Source organism: Spermophilus citellus (genome assembly GCF_964194105.1).
Source record: "Spermophilus citellus genome assembly, chromosome: 2".
Classification (NCBI taxonomy): domain Eukaryota; kingdom Metazoa; phylum Chordata; class Mammalia; order Rodentia; family Sciuridae; genus Spermophilus; species Spermophilus citellus.
The window spans coordinates 78,353,737-78,370,088 of record NC_138183.1 but is presented as its reverse complement, the minus strand read 5'-3'; the positions used below and the strand labels follow the sequence as shown (position 1 = coordinate 78,370,088).

The window sequence follows — 16,352 nt, the reverse complement described above, 5'->3', positions numbered from 1 at the left end:
ATAAAGAGTTCTTATATTTCCCATCACTACTCCAAAGGACTATCCTTTGCATCCTGTTTTGGATGCCAATATGAATAGCTCACAATTTGGATGCCAATTTCACGAATAGCTCAATCTCTTTTTCTGCTTTACACAATTGGCAAATACAGTAAGGGCCAAGCATCAGGAGCTACAGCTCAATACAGCAGAATGGTTTTAACCTTACCTGGGTCCAAGTTGGATGAGTGGTTCTCAACCTTGGCTGTATGCTCAAACCACAGGAAAGCCTTCAATAAAACACTAAAAACTGAGTTCCCCTGCCAGAGATTTGATGAAATTGGTCTGGAGTTTGACCTGGGCAGCAGAATTTTTCAAAGCTTCCCACATGTTCCTAATGTATAACTAATGTTGAAAGCCATTACCCTGCACTTGAACCTGCCTGGTGAGGAAAGGATTTGAAAAGGCCCTTCCCCTCCAGGAGCCTCACCTCTGGTGGAGTTCAAGTCCATCAGAAGACTCAGCTTTGTGTGGAGTACTACTCCCTTTAGTCATCAAGTATAAGGTCAAGGGCAGGAAGTAGAGCTATCAAGCCACGAAATGACATGAAAGAAACTTAAATGCACCTTTGCAAGTGAAAGAAATCAGTTTAAAATGTTACATTCTGTATGACTTGAATTATATGACCTTCTGGAAAAGGTCAAACTGAAGAGACAGGAAAATGGTAAGTGGTTTAAGGAGTTAGCTTGAGGGAAGGATGAATAGGTGGAACACGTATGATTTTAGAGGGGCAGTGAAATAATATTCTGTATGATATTAAAATAAATGTGCCCCTCTCCTGGGGAATGCTGATAACTGGGAAGATTGTATATATTGTGTGGGGGGCCGATGGAAAAATCTTTTTTCTTTTTTCTTTTTGAACAGGACAGCTAGAGACATAGCTCTGTGTAGAATACTTGCTTAGTGTGCCTAAGGCCAGGATCCAATCCCCAGCATCGCAAAAAATAAAACAAAAATCTTAAAAAGACAGGAAGTAGTCTGTAGAAAACGTGGTAGGAGGCTATTTTCAGGCCAAGATTAGTGGCCATCAACATTATTCATAACACTCTCCACACAGCCAATAATGAAGCTTGGACTGGAAAATGCTCAATTGGGCCAGGGGTGTAGTTCAGTAGCACCACGTTTGTGCGTGTGGGAGGCCCTGGGCTCAGTCCCCTGTACTACAAAAATAAAACAACTTGAAAGAAACAAAATGCTCAATAAGCACTGCTTGAAGAATATCTCACTGCATACACAAATGCAGCAATCTCCAACAATAATTTTACCTCTTTCTTTAGAGAAAAGCAAAGTCTTGCAATCCTGGCTCCCAAATCAAAGGCATCTGTCTGTACCCATCCCTTCCCTCTCTCCTCTATCACAGACCAATCATCTGCCCAAATTCTCATCTTCTCTGAAATCTTCATTTATTTCTCTCTCCTGCATCTTTAGCCTCTTGCTATATCTGAACTTCTGAGGGGGCATTAGAACATGTGCATTTTCTGCCATCTCAATCCAAACACACACACACAGAAAACCACAGACCCCAGATTTCCTCCCTATCCTGAAAATGTACCTTTCACTTCAGTTGTCTTAATCTGGCTTCTCCTCCTCTCCAAACAGAATGGTGGGATGCTGTGGGGCCAGCCCCTTTCTCTTCTCACTCTACTCATCTCTTTGGGTGCTCTTTTTTATATGCAATGAATATTTATATTCAACAGCTCTCACACATATATTTCTACCTGAGATCTCTTCATGAATTCCAGATACCTACTCCAGGTCTCTATCAGGACATCTTATAAGCAAAACATACTCCAAATGGAATTACCTCCCCTCTCCCACCCAGTGCCAACCTAGTCCTCCTCCGGTGTTCTCAAACATCGTAAGTGCTTTCAACATCACACGCTTCTCAGTTGTTTGTGCCAGAAACGTTTGAATCATCTTCATTATCTCCCTATCAACCATATCCAAATAACTACCTCCTTCTTACTGATTTTAACTACAAACTCAAACTCAGTATCTCTCTGCCATTAAATTTTATTCAATGCCACGACACCATCCCTGGGTTCGAAAGCCTTAGTTGGCACTGTTTGCTCACACCCATCCCCTGCCACCACCCCAGGGTGTCCATATATGATTGCACATGCTGTGCCAGCACTATGCGACTAGCAGAGGGGACTGATACCTTTTGTCCTGGTCTCACTGGGTCTAAGTGGTCCATCTTTTTAAATTGGTCCACCCAGAATGAACCCCTTTTTCTGGCTTATACAAAGACATCATAAAAGCAACAGCTGTGATCATTTTAAAAACATAAATCAAATTATCTCACTTCCCATTTAAAATCCTTTAGTGGGTTCCCACCACCATGATGTTAAAATTCAAAATCCTAAAAATGAACCAAGAGCCCTCACTCCCCAGTCACATTTCCCTCTAGCTCTCAATTCTTTCTTCGTGGAAATTCACCCTGCTATTAGGTTATTTTCTACTCATTTTTCAGGTCTTATGTTAAATAATGATTTTTAGGAGAGACTTTCCCTGAGCAGTCTCCTTCCCCTAAACCAGGTTAGATGCCCAGGTTGCATGTTCTCCCACACCCTGTGCTTTTCTGAAGCACCACTGAAGACTGTGTAGCCTGTGCGATGGTGTGCCTGTCTGCCCACTCCTCTAGTCACCAGACTAGATGACGCATAAAGAAAGACACTGTCTTGTTCACAGCTGTCACCCAGAGTCAGCAATGCCTGACATGGAACAGATGCTCAGTTGAAGAGTTGATCAGAGAATGCCTGAATAAATACGTAGCCCAGGTACCCAGAAACCTAAGCAACAATGTGGCCACCTCTTTAGCAAAAGAAAAATTAGTCATGGGAGGATTTCTTAGTAAACTTTATTGCACTGATTACTATATAGCTACAGATTCCTGATTGGAAATGAAAGTGTAATCAATGAGTCAGAAACTCCAGGTGTTCCATGGCAGTAGCAACACTTCATTTTCTAGATCTGCATTTGTGATCACAGCCTTCCTTTTAGATAGGAGGCAAAGAACTTTATGAGGGCCAGCTTTATGGCTGTATAGCCCATATAGTAACGCAGAGCCCTGTACTTGGCTTAAGGCTCTGTGTCACCACCCTGAAATTCTTAACTTTTTTTTAAAAAAAAAACAAGAAGCCCCACAAATTATGTTAGCCAGTCCTGAATTTTGCAAATTAGCTTGAAAATTAGTCGATCCCTAGTTAAGAGTGCATCTTTAATAAGCATGGCTGTGTTTCTTTACCTCTCTAGCTTATTTAAGGCCTAATAAAGAAGGTTAAAATTTTAAGACCTTTTTTTCTGATATGAGCTGTAGATCACACAGAGCTTCTTTTCATAAAATTGGGATTTCTTAGCCTACAGAAATACATGAAACTTTCAGTTATTACTGTTAGTTAAAAATGAGTTTAATTTTTCTTAAAAATGGATTTTACTCTGCACTTAATTTAATTGCACTAAATCTCAGTATTGGAATTTTTGTTTATTTTTTGCTTGGGGTTCTCAGATTAGAGATTATATGAATTTTTACAAATTGATAAGCCTGGTCTATTGATACCTCATGACCTTAAAAACTTAAAAGATATCAAGAATTAAAAGGAGGAAACAAAAATTAGTTTAGAGTTCCTTTTTAGTTTCCAACATTTCAAGCTTATTGCTTTCGTCAGCTTTTTCACTGCTGTGACCAAAAGGCCTGACAAGAACAATGTAGAGGAGGAAAAGTTCATTTGGGGCTCACAGTTTCAAAGGTCTCAGTCCAGACCAAGTGGCCCACTCCGTTGCTCTGGGTCCAAGATGAGGCAGAACATCAAGGTGGAAGGGTGCATCAGAGGAAAGCAGTCAGGGCATGGCAATCAGGAAACAGAGAGCTCTGCAGATCAGAGAAAAATATGGAACCCAAAAGCCCACCCCCAGGGACCCACCTCCTCTAGCCACACCCTACCTGCCTATGTTACCCCCCCCCCCCCCCCCCCCCGTTAACCCCTATCAATGGTTTAATGCACTTATTAGGTTAAAGCTCTCCTAATCCAATTATTTCACCTAAGCTTTCTTGAATCACCTCACACATGAGCTTTTGGAGGCACCTTATATCTAAACCAGAACAACAATTTATTAAATACATTGAACACTTGAAATTTCTTTGGAGATAATAAAACTTGGCAGAACACATCTGCCATTCACAGAGAATACTGGTTTAGTAATCTATAAAATAAAAATGTTTTAAAAGGACAACTATTTAAATTTACAAATAGCTTTTCTAATTACTGGAAGTTTGAAACTTCATTGTATGTAACCTGTAGTCTAGTTCACGAATGTCTGGAACATTTTAAATACTGGCCTACTTCCCCACCCCCCAACCAGGTGTGACTTCATTCCCTGGGAAAGTTTGTAGATATTAGGGGTTGTTATAACTGGGGGGAGGGTGCTACTGGCATCTAGTGGGCACAGGCCGGGGATGCTGTTAAAAGTCCTACAACGTACAGCACAATCTCCTGCCACAAAAAATTATTTGGCTAAAAGTGTCAGAAGTGCCAAAGTTTGGAAATACTATTCTGAACATACATGACATTTGCCTCAGATAGGCAACAAGGAAACAAGACAACACTTAGCCATGCCTCCAGTATCAACGCCAAGAATGCAGACAGTCCCCCCAAGAACATACCACACTTGATCTATATGAACAGTCAGTAGGGAATTCCCTTTTTAACACAGGGAGTTAAGCATCTAACATCTTGTCCTGGAACCAAGAGTACATTGTTTACTATAATGAATATTAATAAAGTGGTAAGTTGTCTTTAGTTGTCCCCATGAAAGATTATTATTCAATGCAACCTAAATATGACACACTTTTCACAGAAAACAGCATTTGATAATCAAACGAGATCATTCCCAACAGTACTAATTTCTATTTCTTACCACCTCATTTCATGAAAAATACACAATATTTATATCATAATTCAGAATTCTCCATTTACTTGAGAATGTAATTATTATGTATAAACAGTAGTTTCTAAGGCAGAAATTGCCAAATGGATTATGCATGAACAAAATCAGGTTTGAGTCTTCGTATTTAAAAAGTTAACATTTAAAATCAGGTTCCACGGATTGGGGTCATAGCTCAGTGGTAGAGCACTTGCCTACCATATGTAAGGCACTGGGTTCCATTCTCAGCGCCACAAATAAATAAATAAAATAAAGGCCCATTAACAACAACAACAAAAAAAAAATTTTAAATCAGGTTCTACTCTTTAAAAAAAAAAAGATAAAAGATTTTTTAGCTACTTTTGTGGGGGAAAAAATATAAAGAGAAGATCAAGCCACAATGAACCAAAATTCCTACATGGTTACAGGTGGAAGTGGCCAATACCCACATAGATTTAGCAGATCCTCTGCAGGTCACCTGGTCTCCCAACAAGCACTCTTGTGCATTACCTATTCTGTTCCTGTAGATGAATGATTTTGTGAACCCCACTTTAGGGGAAAGTATTTCTTTACTGTCAAGCAACTAAATTACAAATGGAAGAGTAGCAACTTGTGACTAAAGTAGTGTTACAATTAATCAAGGGTGAAGGATGGAATCCAGTAAAATTTGGAATGGAAGGTAAGAGGGTCAGGTTGAAAGAAATGCAGAAAGGGTGGCAAACAACCTTCAAATCCTCACCATGAAATAAGGGGGCTGGGAAATCAACCTGTTTCATCTACCGACAAAACTCTTTTAAAAAATAAATTCACAGGCTGGGGATGTAGCTCAATGGTAAAGCATTTACCTAGCATGCATGAGTCCTGAATTCAGTCTCCAGTACTACAAACATTATTTAATCAATTAATTCACACCAGGCATGGTGGCACCTGCCCATAATCTCAGTGACTTGGGAAATTGAGGCAGAAGAACCACAAATTTGAGACCAGCCTCAGCAACTTGGTGAGACCCTGTCTCAAAACAAGAATTAAAAAGGTCTGGAGATATAACTCAGTGGTAAAGCACTCCTGGGTTCAATCCCCAATTTAAATAAAAAGTAAATTAGCAGGCATGTAGCAATATAGCACAATGAATCCCATTATTTATGTATAAATATAATCTACCAACAAAAAAGAAAATTCACAGTGTAGTACATTGTATTTAAGGATAAAGAAGCTAGCCATTTCTAAGAAATCAAGATTTCCCAAAACTATTACTTTGAAAGCCTAAAAACCACCAGTAAGAAATTATACCCACACACAGTTTTCTTCCCTGCCATAAATGAAATCTGTTATAATAACTTCCTGCAGGAGGACCTGTCAGCAATGGTCTAAGCTTCAAGCAGGTAATTTACACTGATCTTTGAAAACCATTAACTCCTTCTCTTCCCTCCGACAAAACAAACCTGAGTTTCAGAACAGCTCTGAAAGGGGAGCAGCATGTCAAAGGAAGAGACCACGTTTCTCCCCTACTACTCACCAAATTGAAGCCACTAAAAGCTATGGCCGCCTTTACATCTCAAGGCACCATTACTTTCTTCAAACACCATATATCCTTCCACCTTGCCTCTTGCTCCATTATTTGTAAAAACACTACTCTGTTCTCTGTAGAAAAAAAAGTAATAAGGCAACCGGCGTCTAAGGCAAGGTTTACAGGCATCTATGGGAAGCCAAGTGACCACAGAACTTAGCTCCACCTGGGCCGCACGCAGTTCCCAGTTTGGTTCTGCAGGGGACCTCCCCCAAGGCTGCTTCGGGAAGAGGTGCCTCTTTTTCACACTGGACCCAGAGAAAGAGCTGCGAGGGGATGTGCGCCAGATATTCTTGCACTTCAAGAGGTAATAACCCGAAATTGCAAGAAACTGACTCAGCGATTGAGTACTAAAACAAAACAAAAAAAGCAAAATTTGTTTAAGAAGAATCGCTTGTTTTTTATAAAGGATCCTGCAGCACGAGGTTCCTAGACTCCCACGAGAATAAAAGAGGAAGAGCAAGAAGGAAGAGGGCTTTGGAAACCGCTGACAGAATAGCATTTCTGTTTCTAATTGTTTAGCACAGTGCAAGTCATTATTTCAGCATCGAGTTTATCAGTAAAACGGGGTCATAATGCCTCTCCGTTGGGCTGTGGTTAGGTTAAACGGAGTTAAAGTTAAAGCTCCTGGTACCCAAGAGAGGATAGCAACTGTTCGCTCCTTGTCTATCCATGCCCTCCCATTTCTCAGCTCCTACTCTCTTCGAGGACCAACGAGAAAGAGACTTCCACCTCCTGGAAGTGACTTCCAGGTGACACTGGGTACCGGCGTCCCAGTCCCGGGACGGAAAAGGAGGGTCGAGAGAGGACGCGATGATTCCATCCCCAGCTCCCAGCACACTCGGAACGTGGGTGGGTTCCGCTCTCTCCCGCCCCACCTCCGCTTCCTCTCCCTGGCAGAGCCCATCCAGCATGGAGCAGAAGGGCCCTGGCCAAGAGCCGGCTCGCACCCTTCCCAGTCCTCGCTCATTGCCCGGAGGCCAGGCTAAGGAGCTGCTGAGGAGTTGGTTACCTGGAGCGAGCGTTTCTGGTCCCGACGCTCAAAAAAATGCCCTAACCTGAGCACAAGGCCGCTCCTCGCGCGCGGTACCCTGTGCGCTCGCGGCTAGCGCCTCCAGATCTTCCCGCCGGCGCCACGCCCCTGGGCCCACCCCTCAAGGCCCCGCCTACCCCGGGCGGACCCACCTCACACCCGCCTCGCCCACCTGCGCCGGCTGGAGCTGGGGGCGCGCTGCTCTAAACTGAGGTCAGGGCGCCCTCTGGACACTACTGTGGTCCAAGATGAGAGCGAGCGTCCAAGTGCTCCCTTTCTTCCTAAAGCGCCCAGGATTCTTTGATTCTCAGCCTAAGAGCTAAGTGTCTTAAAAAAAAAAAAAAAAAATGTTATAGCTCCTTTCTCGGAGGCGGAAATGCGAGAAGTGCTGCTTGTGTGATTTTAAAAATGAATGTATGTTTTCAAAACAAGAAAAGTTTACATGTTAGTGTTCTTTATGTCATGTACAGTTAGTTTAGAGATGACTATAGGTTTGTTATTTTCCAGGTGAGCTTTGCTTACTAAATTTAGCGTTTAAAAACTCTCTATAGGAGGCTGGAATACAGCTCAGTGACACAGCACGGGTGAGGCCCAAGGATCAATCCCTAGTACCAAAAAAACTAAGCAAAACAAAAACAAACACCCCCTCAAAACACCAAACTCCCAAAACAATAACAAAAATCTTCATACTTATGTTTATTTTTACATAAAAATTAACATTAAATTGAGAAACAATCCACAATCTCATGAAAAAGTGAATAACATTTCTCTTCCACCTTTGTTTCAATTACGAAAGTTGGCACAGTCTTATTGGTAACAAGAGGAATATTGCATCTGTCTTCTGTTGGATTCTTAGCTCCTAGAAAACAGAATGGGAATGTATTCATCTTCAAATCATTTTTCTGTTCAACACACCAGTATAGCAAAAACTGAAGGAACAACAGCACCTTGCCCACCCACACATCCTGATGTAGCTGTTGGAGAAAGCTGAAACCTTGTGAATTGGGTGAGTTCCTTTGTAACATGTAAACTTGCCTGGTACTCATCATCCCAGCCAAAGGAGGTAGTTAGTTACTCAGGGAGAACTATGGCTGTAGAGTGCAGGACTGGTCTGGTCTGGAGGAAAACACTTGAGTCTCTGCAGCCCAACCTCTTGGGCTTTAGACTTTAAGAGATTTAGATGCCCTGGGGAATGTCTGCTAAGACTTCATGCAAAGATGAGTGGAGAACAGCAAAGATGTGCAAGTTAAGTGAGCATAAATTAGCCACAACACTTAAACCACACAGGTTTCATGTTAACTCTGTGTATCATTTCTGATAAGTTCTGGCCCGTTCTATGCTTTGGAATTCTATGAGGATTGCTTTGGACTCCTTTTTCCCATTCTCTGTCACACCCCACTCCCCGGACCCAAGCCAGAGTGCTACTGAATGAGGTACCATCTCCCAGGCAAACTATAGGGGGACAATGGTCTAGGTCTTAATGATATATTCCTGAAGTAACGTAAATTTTGCCTTTTTCTCCCTATATCCCTAGGAGATACCTTCTTCAATGATGTTCTTAGAACATCTTGCCTTATTATGTAGGAAATTCATTTTTAATAATATATTATGTGTAGCTCAGTGGTAGGATGAGTGGAGAACAGCAAAGATGTGTGCAGGAGGCCCTATGTTTGATTTCCAGCATGGGGTTAGGGGGTGGAGAGCATTATGTGCAAGATCTACAATTTGAGAAACACATGAGCTCCTTTAAATCTGTAGTTTATGTTTTTCTCATGGACTCAAAAGCATAAACCCCAAATATCTTTTGCAAAATACACTAAATGTGTATTCACTCCAAACTAGAAAAAAAAATAGTATCTGCAACTTGCTTTCTCCATCTATCCCTAATCCCCATGACTATGTTTACTAAGAAGTAAAATTATATTTTTTAAAATCCTCAAGTAAAACCATGGAAAAAGCATATATGCTATGAAAACCCTCAATAATTTATTATGAATTTGATAAATTTTAGTAACTGGATATTTCAAACTATGCCTGTCACTTCTTTTCTCTAGAATAAACCTTGTTTCCTCCATCTTCACGTGACTAATTTTTTCCCCTGAGTTCATAGTATATTTTGAGTTTGTTTTGAATCATCAATACATGGTATGCCTACAAGAACATCATAACATTTTTGTTTTTAGTGCTGGGGATAGAACCCAAGGCAAGTGCTCTACTATGGAACTAAACTACAACTCCAGCTCCTGAAAACACACTTCTTAACTTCAAAAAAGGTAGATAAAATCTGTATGTATTTTAATATAGACTGGAACTTTAAATATATGTTGTTATGCCAAATTGTACTTCATTTACATTGTGAACACTGATGAATCTGACCATTCAATTTTAAGGTCTACTATTTTGATAGCAAAATTAATTTCAAGATCTAAACAATGGATTCATAAACTTTTAGAATATGTCTTATCTGTCTGTTGGATATAGACAACTGTATACCATAAACATAATTCACTTGTTTTAATTACTCAATAACATAGACTCATAAATCTGTACAAACAATTCAGAAGGTATTTATTTCTTGGATGGCTCAGGGGTGTATGAGTCAGGGCCCAGAGAGAAAACGGAATTACTCAGACAGATACTGGAGGATTGGAAAGACAGCAAGGGAAACACTGCGGTAACAGAGGGACACAACTGCAGGAAGCATCTGCCACTCAGCAGAACAGAGAGGAAGCTCTGGGGTTGTCCGAACCTCAGTTAGACCTCAGAGGAGGCAGTGGTCTATGGATGTAACTTTTATTTCTGAAGGTGAGTCTCAAGGCTGGGTCAGAGAGAGTAGATCCAACTCTGAAAACTGGTATCATCTGCCACGTCTAGAAAGGGTAAGCAAGTGGGAAAGAGCTTTTTGTCCACTCAGGGACCCACTGTTGGCAAAACTTTACAGGAAATCTGATTTACAAAGTCCCAGCCCCAGCACACAGAACAGAGAATGGAGCGAGGTGCTTTAAGATATATCTTAATAACCAACACAAACAGTAAACTCACCATCACACACACCAACTGTGTGGAATTCCTGATAAGCACAACTCTTGGAGTCTAATGATTGATACAGTAGCAATATATTTTTAAAAATCATCACAGAACTGGAGTTATAAGTACATTCAAAAAAGGACAAATAGAAAGATAATTCTGAACTTTATCTCACCTTTGTGCCCCTGGAAAATGGTGAAGATTAAAGAAATCCCCTTTCCTTTTTGTTTTCAGGGAAATCACTTCCTCCAGAGAACCTTTCCTGGCATTGTTAAGCAATAGTTATTACTATGAGCAATGTAATGCAACCAATAACATAGTGGGATCCCAGGCTTTCTTTGAAATTAGCTTTAGTGAACCATCAAGTAACTTGTAAAACAATAGCAGAGATATCAACCCTATGAATAAACATGTGGAAACATGGGGAATCAAGGAGTCATTCATTATCCAGTTAGGATTTATGGCCATAGGTTTCTCAGTGCATATCAGAAGGGAAATTTCTTTAGAAGTGCGGGAGCACTAAGATGAAGTTTGTCAGGTCATTGACCCCAGCACCCATATTAACATGAAATTGACTTGTAGATAGAGTCCCCCTGAATAGGGTGGTTTCATGACAGTTCCAGAGAGGACCAACTGGGGTGTGGAGGAGGATACAAACATGTGATTGGCAAAGATTGCAGAAGGTGGAACTTAGTTCTCCTGGCAAATATAAAATAATGATAAATTTGGGAGTAGCATAGTTTTCTTTGTTGTTCTCTGCTCAGAGATGACCCACTATCTTTCTCAATACTTTCAGGCTTCCTTTACTTTCACTCATAATAAAATTATCTTGCTTGGCTTTTTGTATCTGACTTTAAAGTTTTTTCAACGGGAAAATAAGAACTGAGGTTTGGAGCTACAGCTTCCCACTCTCCTGTGACATCTAACCTGTTGCCATGACTCAGATCAGCACCACCTACAGGACAGGTATTTAAACTTCACCTTGTTCATCTCCCAGCTTTGGTTAAAACCATGCCCAAGTTAGCCTCTGATATCTTGCCTATTGCCTTGAACTTCTCTGTGAACTCTTTTCTCTGCTAAAAGCTCCTCCATACGTCAGGCCCATGTTCTGTCTGCCTTATGTCAATGTCATCTTTTTTTAAAAAAAAATCATTTGTAGATGGACGTAATATTTTTATTTATTTATTTTTATGTGGTGCTGAGGATCAAACCCATTCCCTTGCACCTGCTAGGCAAGAGCCACAACCCCAGCCCTGCCTTATGCCATCTTGATGCACTTGTTCAGCTTTTTGTACAGACAGTAACCACACTGGCACCTTGTCTTCTCTGGCTGGCAAACTTTTACTCACTTATTTTTGTTGTTGTTTTGGTTTGGTTTTTTGTGGCACCTTTTTGGAGCAAGATCCCCATAGTGGCAGTGAGACTGCTATTGTGGCTATTGTCTTATGGCATACACCTGACTGGCTTTAGGAGTGGGCATTATACCATCTCCGTTTAGAGGCTATATCCAGAATCTGGAGGGTACTTAAGTCCCCATCTTTGTCTACTATGATCCTTGTTCTTCTTTATTATTACTAATAATGGCATTTATCCTGTTGCTGTTTTTAGACTTGCTCTGCTTCCAACATAAGGACACAAAAATCTCTGTTCCCCTTGACTGTTTTAACATCAGGTCTATGCTACCCTTAAAATTCAACACACAAGGATTAAGGGTCACTTCCTCAAGTTATATCAATTGGCTGGCATAAAGTTATTAAAAGATGTTTTTTAAATTAGATTATAAGCTTGAGTGACAAAAGGGTCAACAAATAAGCCATGAGTTGAGGAACTTGTTCAGGCATGCCACACCTATGTGGTTCTTGGGACCACACAGGGACACCTCCCGATCCTGAGTTTAAAATGAAATGTATGGGAGGGTCACCTTCATAAATTCATCTCTCTTAGGCATCAGTACTGCTCAAGAATGCCTGGACATTGACAGACTCTGGCTTTATTTGCTTTATATATGGGAAATCAACCATCATTATTGGTGTGACTATCACCCCATTGGGGTATATCTTGAGAAGCCAGGACTGCTTTGACCTAGAGACCCTTAAAAAGAGATTGATTTTCCGGCTGGGGTTGCGGCTCAGTGGTAGAGCACTTGCCTTGCATGTGCAAGACCCTGGGTTCAATCCTCAGCACCACATAAAGATAAATAAATAAAATAAAGATATTGTGTCCGACTAAAAAGAGAGAGAGAGAGAGAGAGAGAAAAGAAAAAATGGCTCATCAATGGTAGTATAAAGTCTGATACTATTTCCAATTAGATTCATTTTGCAGAAAAGAAGGAATAAGGAAGGTCAGAGGTTCCCCGTGTATAGACTTTCTTTCACTAAGTATGGTATTGATGGGGCACTTCTAGCAATGATGAGTTTAGAAATTTCTGGCCTAAGCCAGGCACAGTGTTACACACCTGTAATCCCAGTGACTTGGTGTGGAGAGTCATGCGCTCCCCACCCCCCACCGTCATCAGTTGATCCCCACAGTGTTGGCAAAAGCCAAGCCTGGGAAACATTCCTTGCCGAAAGGAGGATGTTAACAGCCTTGGCACTCAGCTCTGATGCTAACAATTATCAGACATTCCAGGACAATGGGCTTCCTGGGTGCAGCAGGATGTTCCAAACAGTAGGATAGCTGCAAAAAAAAAAAAAATGTTTCTAGTTCTGTAAACTTTTATTGCACAAAGAAGCCTTTTGATAACTTACAAGTCTTGAATGATTTACAATGCCTCTATAGTTTAACTTCCTAATTATGAGACTCTATATAATAAGCTTGCAGAGCTAGTTATGGGTCAATGTTCCTCCATCAGAGTGCAGTGTCCTACCTGACCCCAGCTATGCTTAAAAATATTTCTGTGTTTTCTTTTTCTCTGTGTTTTTCTCCATCTCTCATGCCCCTACTCAAAATCCTTTGTTGATCCTGCGCATGTCAGGGCCACTCGGGAGGCCGAGGCAGGAGGATTGTAAATTCAAAGCCAGCCTCAGCAATTCAGCAAGGACCTAGGCAACTTACTCAGATCCTGTCTCAAAATAAAAAGGGCTAGGGATGTGGCTCAGTACTTAAGCACTCCTGGGTTCAGTCCCCAGTACAAAAAAGCAAAACCAAACCAAACCAAACAAACAACAACAACAACAAAAAGCACTACATCCTCCTCCTTCTCAGAAATGTACTTCACACTAGATATATGGAATCCTAATTGTTCCACTCCTACACTATACCCACCATTATCTACTGTTCCCATTCCTCCCATTCTGGTTTGCCTTGCCATAAGCCTATCTCTACTGGGTCCATTACCAGATAATGCCCATTCAAGAGACAAATGGAGAATTTTGGCCATTCAGTATTCAGGTGCCTTTTTGAATACAGAGTCTAAAACAAATCAAACAGGATTTGGAAACTTGTTCTGATGACTGATAAATATACAGAGGAATTCCAACATTTAATCCAGGCTTTTGATCTAACCTGGAGAGATATAATGGGTAATTTTGAATCAAACTGTAACAGACACAGAGCAACACTGAATGACAAAAGGTTCTAGGGTTTTGGGGAATGATTTCCATATTACTAACTCCTTATATTCTGTGGGTCCTTCAGCTGCCCCAACTGAGGGCCCCAATAGATGATGATTCAACTGGCAGGTGACATAGGGATCATATGATCATTTTCTTATGGCAGAACTTAAAAACAGTAGGATGAAACCTATTAACTGTATGAAATTGGCAGCTATTCATCAGGGTTTGGAAGAAAACTCCATGGCTTTTCTAAAAAGATTGAAAGAAGCCCTAAGGAATATACCCCTTAGATCCTACAGCTCTTGAAGGGCAACTTACTTTAAAAGATAAATTCATTATGCAATATGCTCAGATATTAGAGAAAAATTACAAAAATTGGCAGTGCTCCCTGAGACTTCTCTTGATGACTTGCTGCAGGTAGCCTCCCAGGTCTTTTATAAATGAAACCAGGAGGACATCTTAAGGGACTGGTGAAAGGAGAAAAAAGGGAACAAGAGATAGGTTCAGTTATTGGCTGTGGCTTTTTGAGCCACCCCTACCCGTAGGACCCTTGAGCCCATGAAGATGTCTGTCAACTGAAAGCAGGCTTCCAAATTCTCCTGGCCTGATAAGTGGCAGGAGAGGCCACTGGAGAGTGGTGAAGGTACCTCAGATGGGGTGCTCTCCAAATGAGGGTCCAAGCATGAGCAGGTCTTCGGAATCAGCTGGTATCCCAATAGTCACCATCAGTGGGGTTGAAACAGAGCCATTCAATTCCTTTTGTATATAGGCACCACCGATAAGTGGTTCAACCTTGGTCTCTAATTGTCCTTCTTCGGGTTCCTATTTGGTAGTGGAATTTGACAGAATACCCAAGGTGAGACTTTTTACTTCTCTTCCATGTTATAGTTGGGAAGACGTGCTATTTACCCATCCTTTTTTGGTAATGGCTAAATATCCAATTCCATTATTGGGTCATGATATCTTAACCAAGTTAAATATCTACCCAAGGCACTTAGTTCTTTTCTTTTGATGTGGTCAATAGGTGAACAGTCAGAAAAATTGATTGAGACTCTCTTGTTGGGTGTCTCCCTTCAAGGAAATGACTGTACAAAATTATAATATTTAATGCTAGAACAAGAGGAAGAAATGACTCTATCTGTGCAGATGTTACATTATGGCCTGTAAAGAGACCTTGTTATACCCAGGTCAAAGAAAAAACTTCTCTTGGAGCACACTAACTTCTAAGCTTTCACAGCCATTAAACCACATTGGAGTCCATCTACTCCTCATTTCCCACAGTTAATGCCAGACGTCAAATATATAAAGATGGTTACTGTCAAATTTGGGATAGATACATGTGGCTTAGATCAGAGAGCCCCAATAAGTTGGGAACAATATTACCAAACTTTTGATAAGTGACCTACTTCCTCACATGAGTTAGAATGGACCTCAGAATCTCAATGTCAATATATTGTGATTTTATAAGCTGATGATTGGTTTGGGACTACAGACCCAGAATTAGATGGCCATTACCTAATGGTATACCATGGATATGTGGGCCCAAATTTTGGTACTGGCTTTCTCCAGGCTGGTTGGGAAGATGTACTCTAGGATACCCGTGGATAGGTGGTGGACACCAAAACAGCCTACAAACCCCCCCAATCTTAACCATATATGGGGGAGATCTATATGGTCACTTCGTTTCATTGCTCATTCCACAAATTGGGCTAAAGGATGTAGCCTAGAAGTTCTGACCAACCAAAAGAACTCAACAACAACCCAAGGAACTCTCAATGACACCTTAATACAGAGGTGGCATTCATGAGAAAAGCTGTTTTACAAAACTGAATGGCCTTGGATGTTCTCATTGAAGCTCAGGGTGGGACTTGTGCCATCATTCAGACTGAATGTTGCCTTTACATTCCTGATAACTCTGACAATGTAACTCAAGCTCTCAAAGATTTGCACTCCCAAACAGATGCTTTATCCTCACCAACCTTGTCACGGGGACAACTTTTTAATTCATGGTTCTGGCACTTCCTGGTGGAAGAAAATGCTGCTACCCACAATCATTATCATACTCACCATGTTTTTCAGGTTTTGCTGTGTCTATTGTTGCATTAATCTTATTCCAATATTTATGTTTTATTGTTTTTCTCATAGGGCTTCCATCCCTCGATGGCTTTACAATCTGTTTCTACTGAATCAGAGATTTATTGTGGCCCCTTGG

At 40.9% G+C, this 16,352-nt stretch overlaps 1 protein-coding gene across 5 annotated transcripts in view; it reads right to left on the bottom strand.

Annotated features, from left to right (window-relative positions):
• GCNT1 (glucosaminyl (N-acetyl) transferase 1) overlaps positions 1-7,714 on the bottom strand; it is a 31,903-nt gene extending 24,189 nt beyond the window's left edge. Inside the window, exon 1 of one of the 5 annotated variants that reach the window (XM_081278901.1) lies at positions 7,585-7,714. The gene's annotated coding sequence lies outside the window, so the exon portion shown is untranslated. Of the gene's footprint in view, positions 1-205; positions 239-7,538 lie in introns of those variants that run through there. The other 4 variants (XM_081278902.1, XM_081278899.1, XM_081278900.1 and 1 more) reach the window with 4 other exon arrangements.
• Between the last annotated feature and the right edge of the window lie 8,638 nt (positions 7,715-16,352).